Source organism: Dasypus novemcinctus, chromosome 9 (assembly GCF_030445035.2).
Source record: "Dasypus novemcinctus isolate mDasNov1 chromosome 9, mDasNov1.1.hap2, whole genome shotgun sequence".
Taxonomy (NCBI): domain Eukaryota; kingdom Metazoa; phylum Chordata; class Mammalia; order Cingulata; family Dasypodidae; genus Dasypus; species Dasypus novemcinctus.
In genome coordinates this window covers 8,214,348-8,223,201 of record NC_080681.1, presented here as the reverse complement: position 1 = coordinate 8,223,201, position 8,854 = coordinate 8,214,348, and the positions used below count along the sequence as shown (strand labels likewise).

General features: G+C 43.8%; 1 pseudogene; it reads left to right on the top strand.

Annotated features, from left to right (window-relative positions):
* Nucleotides 1–4,264: 4,264 nt before the first annotated feature.
* Nucleotides 4,265–8,449, top strand: LOC101430386 (zinc finger protein 42 homolog; annotated as a pseudogene).
* Nucleotides 8,450–8,854: the final 405 nt, after the last annotated feature.

The window sequence follows — 8,854 nt, the reverse complement described above, 5'->3', positions numbered from 1 at the left end:
TAAGCCTGATCTAAACTGGCTTCACCATCTAAAGAAGACATAACTTTCCTTTTCTGCTTAAGCTAATTAGAGTTGGGTTTCTGACACTTAGAACTGAAAAGTCCTAACTGACTCAGCATCATAGCTAACTAGAGTCAGAAGATTCTCCTGATCCCATCACCCATCTCCTCCAGGATCTCAATGTTCCCTCTTGTATCTTCTCTCATTTCCTTTGTTGACTCCTTCTTAGTAGAAAGCATCCTCCAATCTGTTTCCATTTTATAAACAAAAACGAAAACAAGCAATCCTCTCTAGATCCTGTGCAACCTTCCAGTTATTAGCCCTTTTGCTCCGTGACTTCTTATTCCAGGTTCTTCTTGAAAGACACCTCTTCATTTACCATCCACGTCTTCACTTTTCATCATCTCTGCAACCTGCTACTATTTGGCTTCAACTCCTATCCTCCCTAGAAACGGTTTTTCCTAAAGTCAACAATAACTTGCTAATGGCCCAATGTACAGGACACATTTTAGTCCTGATCTTCCCTGATCTCTCTGCTTTCCTAGAGGGCTCAGCAAAAGTCACGTATCTGGATTCGCAATGTAACACATTCAAGGCATTCATAATCAGTTAACTCCCTGGCATCCTAATGAAGCTTAAATCAACATTTTCTTCTCTTTTTCTTGCCTTTTATTTCTGCCCTTCTTCCAGATTACTAAAAATCTATGCTATGGGTTGTAGCAAGCAACAGAAATGTAGGCCTGTACAGTACTACCCTCTGGGAAAGTAATTTTGCTTGGTATTATATAGATGAGATTCTAAACCTTGTGAAAGAAAAAGGATTTGTGCTGTGATCCTTATGTGTCCTATTGACACTTTGGACACTAAATGTGGAGCATATAAGAACCTGGTGTTTGTATTAATTCAATTTTTAGATGTCCTAAAGGAATTACAGCCATTTTAGTAAAAGTCAGTCCAGATGGCAACTGCTGAAGGAATACAGGTAGCTAAGAGGGATCCTGCAGCTTGCGATTAAGAAAAGGGTGGGAAAAAGAATTGTTTGGGGCTTTTAACTTATTAGAGTAGGGGATTCTAATTTTCTAAACTTTAATTTCTCATTGAGGATTTGATCATGAGAGATGGCTCATATTGTTCAAATGTGGGCACTTTGACTTTTATGTTCCTCTAGTTCTAGTCCAGATTTCTTTCCTGAGCTTCAGACCTTTGCATCCAAGTGTCTGTTTATATCTCTGCTTGAATGTTCTATAGATATGTCTGACTCACCTCATCATTAAAGTCTGCTGTCCCCGCTGTGTCGTCTTCTCTGTGAGTGGCACCCACTACCTCCTGGCTGCCAAGTCAGAAACCTCAGAGTTATTATAGTTTCCTCTTTTCTTCATCCCTTGCATCCAGTTAGATTCCTTCTCCTTAATTTCTCTTTTAAGTCTGTCTACTTCTTTGTCTTGGTAGAGTTTCCAGTACCTTAGTTAGAAATTTTCCTGTCTCCAGCCTTTTGCCCTCCCATCATTCTTCATCCTGAGGCTTAGTGCTCTAAAAGGTTTTAACTCATTGTTTAAAATTTTCAGCATGTTCTTACAGGGGCCAGTTTACCTCCTCAGCCTCAGCTCTTGGAATGTCTTCCTGAATGTTTCCATACTTTCCTATTTCAGGGTCTTCTTGCATGCAATTCTCTTTTCTTCCTTCATCCACACAAATTTTTATTTGGTTAATTTGTACTAATTCTTTTTTTTTTTTAAGATTTATTTTTTATTTCTCTCCCCTTCCCCCCCCGCCCCCACCCCTGCCCCCACCCCTGCCCCCACCCCTGCCCCAGTTGTCTGTTCTCTGTCCATTTGCTGCATGTTCTTCTTTGACCGCTTCTGTTGTCAGCAGCATGGGAATCTGTGTCTCTTTTTGTCGCGTCATCTTGCTGTGTCAGCTCTCCGTGTGGGCGGCGCCATTCCTGGGCAGGCTGCTCTTTCTTTCGCGCTGGGCGGCTCTCCTTACGGGGCGCACTCCTTGCGCGTGGAGCTCCCCTATGCGGGGGACACCCCTGCGTGGCGCGGCACTCCTTGCACGCATCAGCACTGCGCGTGGGCCAGCTGCACACGGGTCAAGGAGGCCCGGGGTTTGAACCGCGGACCTCCCACGTGGTAGGCAGACGCCCTAACCACTGGGCCAAGTCTGCTTCCTGTACTAATTCTTTGAAAATTCAACTTAGGGACACCAAGATTGAGGAAACTTCTCTCCCCTGATCACCCTCCCCAAGGCTTGGTTCATCCACTCTGGATTAGTGATTATCAGAGCTGTTATCTCCTGGTAATATATATTACCAGGAGATATATATATTACCTGCTTTTCTCCAAAACATAAACTCCTTGAAGGTGAAGACTTGCTTTGTTCATCTTAGCATATCAGTTTTCTTACAAAACCTTTCTTTCCTCAAACGCACAAAATAGTGGCCCCCAAACAAAATAAAAAGTCAGCTCTGTTATGAGAGTGAGCTGCATTTTATAAAGCAGAGCAGGCCTGAAGAAACATAGGTGCTTTAGCTACTTGATACCACGTCTTTGAATTAAAACAGAACAGGGAGGTGCATCTCACCCTGTAGCATGGGCTGTAATCCATGTCTTGGATTGTGTACTTAACTCTTTTCTTGTTTCTTAATAAACTCTTTACTCCCTTGCCTACCCTACGGCATGTCCTTAAATTCTTTTATGCGGCATAGCCAAGAACCTAGACTCCCAGAAACCAGAGCATTCCACTACCTATTTGGTGAGCCAGCCAAGACACAAAGAGGCAAGTCATGCTCCCCATGCCTGCTGAAGACTGATGAGTTTTTAATTAAAGCCTGCCTGTGCCCTCTTTTGTTTTATTAGGGAGGTCCCCAAGACCCTCACCTTGAGCCAAGCCCAGAGGTTTTTTTCCTTACTCAGCCCCCTGGAGGCCCTGAGATTCCTGGTAATCCACTGCCGTCAGTGCCCCTGAGGCTGTTTGTAAACTGCAGATCAAACTCGGCTTCTTAAAGTGCCTCTTAATTTCCCATTTAACTGCAAACTCGGTTCCCTGGTAGTGGCCATAAAATGGGCCCTTTCTCGTGGCCAACCTTTCTAAGACCTCTGCAAGAGCAGGCCAAAAGAAAGGTTTCAAGCCAGCCCCTTTTCTAGGAAGAATAATGTAGCCTGGTAGCTTTGGTCCAGAACCCAGGTCTAGGCATCTCCCCAAACCTAGCTTGCCATGGGGTGCCCAGTAGCGTGGCTCTGAGTCTTCAGGATGCTGAGAACCAGAGCGGCAGCTCCAAACACCTCCCAAGGCCTGAGCAGCGCGGGAGCTTCAGTTTGGAGGGTAAAGTTGAGTCAGGCTAGGATCTGGGATGCAGATCTGCTGACAGGCTTTTTTCCCATTTCCCCCTAGAACAATAGGTGAGGCTTTTCCAGCAGACTCCCCGTTGGGGTGTCTTCTCAGGAACTGAGACAACCTGCCTACTAATGGTCTAGAAGGAAGAGGCTAATCTTTTCCTGCCACACCACATGGCCGCAGTGTGGCCAAGCATGGCCTCTGTACGGGACCTTGACCTCCAGTTAAAGCTGTCTAAGGAGGAAGGAGGGGACAGGCAGATCTGAGGGTCAGAGACCACGGGGATGTGTCTCCCTAAAGGGGTAGGAAATGCACTACCAAACTAGTCAATTATAAGCTCAAGGAAATTACTCAGAGGCAGGACAAAAACCCAGCCTTGCTTCAAGGGAAGCTGGGAGAGGCGAGAAAAATACCCTCTGGTGACTCCTGACTCTAGGGAGGGGGGATCCCCCTGCAACTCGCTTTATTAGCCAGTCTGCCTTGGACATCCACAGGGAGCTACAGAAACCTTCCCTGGGCCCCAAACGTCCTCTAACGCCCCCTTAGAAACAGCCTTCTCAGTTGTCGACAGTGGAGATGACCAAGATGGAGAAGGTAGGGAGCGGCGGGCACCGGGTCCAGGACAGGCTCACCCTTTAGCCGCCACCATTAGAGGCACCGTCCCCCAAGTCCAGGCCCCACGTCAGCAGGAACCTGGCCCCCCGCTGCCTCACCCCCAACGATGGTGCCTTGCCCCAGGGGAGGACGGAAAGGGCCTGAAGCCGCGCGTGAGCCGTCAGCCAGGAGGAGGCTCGGGTGACCCTCGAGGTGGCAGGGAAGAGTCTTAATACCTTAATTATCCCAGGAGCCATTTTCTCGGACCTGACCTGCCACCCCGCGCCTCTCTAGCTTCTCTGTGCCTAATAAGGGCAGTGAATGAGGCGTCAGGATGGAGGCCGTTTACTGCACCTCTCCCTGTAAAGAGGAAGCCTCCTCGTAAGCCAGCAAGAAGATTAAGAAGGTCCTGGAGAACGGCTGCCCTCAGGTCTTGCCCTATGATAAGTGTGTAGAATTCTCTCCTGTTCAAATCTGTGCTCACTTTAACTTTGTCAGTCTGCTCATACCTAGGAACTCATAAATCAGATTTGGGGTTCACCTGTTACAAATTAGATAATGGTGAAAGGTAACCTAAAAATGAGCCTTTAAATTTCAGCACTATCCTGCAGTTGAATGTGATGTATAGAAGAAATCACAAGTGGAATTAATTCACCTGCCAGAAAAGTGGGAAAACTTAGCAACATTAATGTTACTAATAAAACAGTTTTAGTTGCTTAGTTAATAAACAAAAGTGTGCAATTTGCTTTGAAGTAAAAACTTACTAGAAACTGTAACTAAGAATTAAGATCATTATATAAATGTCTTTATGTTATAAAACAGCAGAGGGATATCTGAAATTGCCATAATTGGGTGGATTTAGCCAGTTGTAGGAGAATCTTACATGTGTTGAGATTTCACAAACAATGAGCATTGTAAACTACCACCTATATGCAAAGCCTAGTATGTGATGGCATAGAGTTTTCATTAGCTTATCACAATATTCACAATGGAGAATTATATTACATGGTAGCAGAAATAGGCATTTTTAGATGTTGCTAATATTTTACCTCAAACTACATTGTAGATATAGGCTAATATTAATAAATGAAATCTATCCATGCCTTTCACACGCACAAAAGGAAATGTATCAAAAGGTCTTCATCCAATAAATGAATGCATTCAAATAGTCAGGTATTTGGTGTCATGGAGAAGATTTTTTATGCATGATTTCTAGAAAACTATGTTTGAGTTATAATTAACAAAATTTCTCAGCAGACTATCAACATAATAATTATAACACTAGCTATTTCATTAGCTGCCAGGTATGCTAAGCACTTTGTGTTGATTATTTCTTTTAACTTAATTTAAATCTCTTTTAATATAAGTGAAAACACCATAGCTTATATGGGGGAAAACATCAAATATCAAAGCTTTGGAAGGGTTACTGGCTCAACAGTAAAAAACTTCATGAAATCAGCATAGATTATGCTTTACAGCATTTGGAACTTCACTTCTATACTTCATGCATTTTCTGCCCCTAGGAGATGGCTATGTGAAGACTGGAATCTTGAACTATATCTAGCTTTCATTGTAATAATGAGGATGTCAATAAAAAAACAAAGAGCAACATTTTACATTGTATAGTCTGTTCACCTTTCAAAGGACACTTACATGTAATACCCTAAAAGATATATCTATACAGTAAAAAGTGAAAAGTCAGGTTAAAAAAGTAGAAGCCATTTATCCCTCTTAAAATATACTTTAACAGACGCACGAGGGAATGTGGGAAGATGGCAGGGTAGGGAGCTCCAGGAATCAGTCCTTCCACCAGAACAACTATTGAACAGGCAGAAACTGTCTGAAACAACTATTTTGAAACCCCAGAGGCCAGAAGAACACTGCCTAGCATCCAGGGAAAGAGGGAAAAGAGGTTAATAAATTATGGTAAAGAACAAAAATTGTTCTCTCCATGTGGCTGCAATTGGAGCCCATTCCCCGTTCATGGAGTCCAGCCCTGGCTAGCTTGCTGGTGACAGAAACGGACATAAAAATCCTCCTCCCCGAGACTAGGTGTGGGCGCAGCCGGTCACACTCAGGGCTGTTGATTAGTGACGTTGGCTTGCTGGGGGCCCAGCTCTGAGGGTGGCCGTTGTTCCCACTCCCCTGGAGGACACTTGAAGGGTCTGGATGTCCTCGGGGTGGTGGGGAATAGTCAGTTGAAGGGCAGCATTTGCTGAGCAGGCCACAAAAGCTTAGTGGTGGGGAGCAGTGAAAGAAGCCCTTGGCACCTTTCCTGATCCCCTAACCGGGGATCCTTGGGGCCAGTCTGCGCCCCCTTCATGGGCGCCTGACCCTGGTGCAGCTGGGAAACACTGACTTGGGAAAGTCTTCTCCAGGGCCCTCCAAGCAAAAGCCACTGGAGACAATGAAAGGAGTGTAAGAAACTACAGAGGCAGACAGTCTGGGACAAATGTTTACCAGTTTCAAACACCTGGGAGAGGGAGGTCTGTACCCTGGGAAACAGAGGGGACAAATTCCTGTAAATAAGAGAATTCCAAAACAACTAACATGCAAAGATCCGGACAAGACACAGGCTCAGGAAGACAGGGAAAGCCCTTCACCCTGCAGACCTTGGGCTGACCTTCCTGCTAAGGGGGCTGAAGCTCAAGAAAATCTCTGTCTTATCATCAGCTGGTTACAAAATCAAGAAACAGGCATCTTAGGGAAGGCATCCTAGATTTAACATGAAAAATATTAAAATACACAGTTGCAAAAAAAGAGTGCAAGACAAAGAAATAGGAAACGATGGTCCATCCAAAAGAAGAAAATAAAAATCCAGAAAACGCCAATGAAGACTAGAAGGGGATAGAAGTTCAGGAAATGCTGGTAAACTCCTATTTCCGAGGGGTCAAAACTGCCTCTGCTGCTTGATTTTAATTTTATTGATACACAACTTAAATATGGTTACCCCAGCATTCACGCGTTCAACAGACATTTACTGAGTGCACGCTGCATATTAAGGGTAAGCAAATGGGCTCAAAAAAGTGCCCACATGGCAGAGGCCTGGCGGCAGAGGCCAGTGACTGCAGCAGCGGGAGGATTACCATCTGCCCTGGGGCCTGGTCCAGCCTTTGCTGAAAGTGACAGAATCCTGGCCTGGGGCCCAGCCCCTGGGGCCCTGCGGCAGAGCCGTTATCACTTCTGCCACCCAACCCCTCCTCTTCCTTTGGAAGAGATTTTCTTGGGAAAACCAAACCTAATCAAGAAGTTAAAATTTACGGGTAGCCTGGTTAGAATGTGTCCATCAACAGGAGAGTGGGTGTCTAATTAGTTGAGTATGAGGCTTTGTTGGTTTCAACGGCTGTTGGGGTCGTGAGTAGCAGTTTCGCCCTCATCTTTGCTTTTCATGAAATGGAATAGAAAATAACAGAATGCATCGCAATAGCATGAACAAATGTGCTGAGTTCTGGGATATGTGGTGTACAAGACAGAAGAGGTCCTTGCCCTCACTGAGCTTAACGTCTAGGGGCAGGTGCTTGCTGAAGACAGCTTACTCAGATCAGCACTACCTGGAAGTGATTGAGAGATACTGGTGCTAACCTTCAAGGAGGAAGTAAGGCAGGATAACATGAACCAGCAAGTGAAGAAAAGGGCAAAGAGAAGTTGCTGTTAAGGTCTGCATGGAAAGGCTCTCAGTGAGAACAAGCCACGCTCAGCAGGTAGAAAGAGAGCCTCACAAACAGTGGGGACCTTATATGATGAAGATGTATCCATGAAACTAGACATCTGATTGTGGGAGAGGATTCCTTCCTTGACTGTTACTTAGAAAGTATAATAATGTGAATTTTTTCAACCAGTGATAGAAAAAGACTCATTTTCTTAAGTCCTTGGAATACAAGAAAGACATATCAGAGTAAGGGTTTTCTGAACAGGTTCTTGAAGATAACTCACTTCTCCAATGTTCTTTAGAATACATGAGAAAAAAAAAAAAACAAAACCAAAAACGAGGCAAAACAAGAGCTTCCTTAACAGATTGCTGGAGAGAATTCAATTCTTGAAAATTCTGAGCATATAACTGGTAAGGAGCTTCCTCCCGTAGGAATATCTGGTATTGCCTTATCAGATTCTAAACAGCTGGCAGAATTTGCTAGGAAGAAGCCAAGACAAAATAAAGAATATGGTGCTCTAGGAAAAATCATTTCACAGTGGATTCACAAGAAAATTGAAGGATAGCGCTGCCCTAAGTAGGCATTTCCTCATTCATGGTCCCTGAGATCATGTGCAGAATGGGAAAGCTTTCCATGAGAGCTCAAAATTAAAGAGACATTTTCTGTTTCATGCTGGAGACAAGCCCTTGCAGTGCACTTTTGAAGGGTGTGGAAAAAGTTTTGCCCTGGATTTCAATCTGCACACACTTGTATGGATCCACACTGGGGAGAAACTGCTCATGTGTCCATTTCAAGGATGTAATGTGGGGTTTAGTCAATCAAATAACCTGAGCGCTCACGTTAACTCATTTGAAAACAAAAAAGAATAAATGAGAAAAGATGGACTATAATCCTCAAGTAGGATAAACATCTCAATAGAAGAGGGTTTGGGAGTAAATATGCCTCTTTGATAATCATTTCTAGGAAAGAATGTTAAAATCAATATTGTAACCCCACAAGGTTTTTCAAAAAATGTTACCAAGATGCTCTCATACGTTGTGATACCATATTAAGAATATTGTTGTAATCTAAAGTGTGCTTCCAACAGGAAGGTCAGTGATAAATTTACCTCATAGGATAGTATCTAATGTACATTATTGGAAATTGGGTTTATTTTCACATACTAAAAATATGAAAGTGAGTTCTGACTTTTAATTTTATAGTTTTTACTTGTTACATTTGTAACTTTTAGGAGGAATATACTTAATGCTACATGTGCTAATCCTTGATATTGA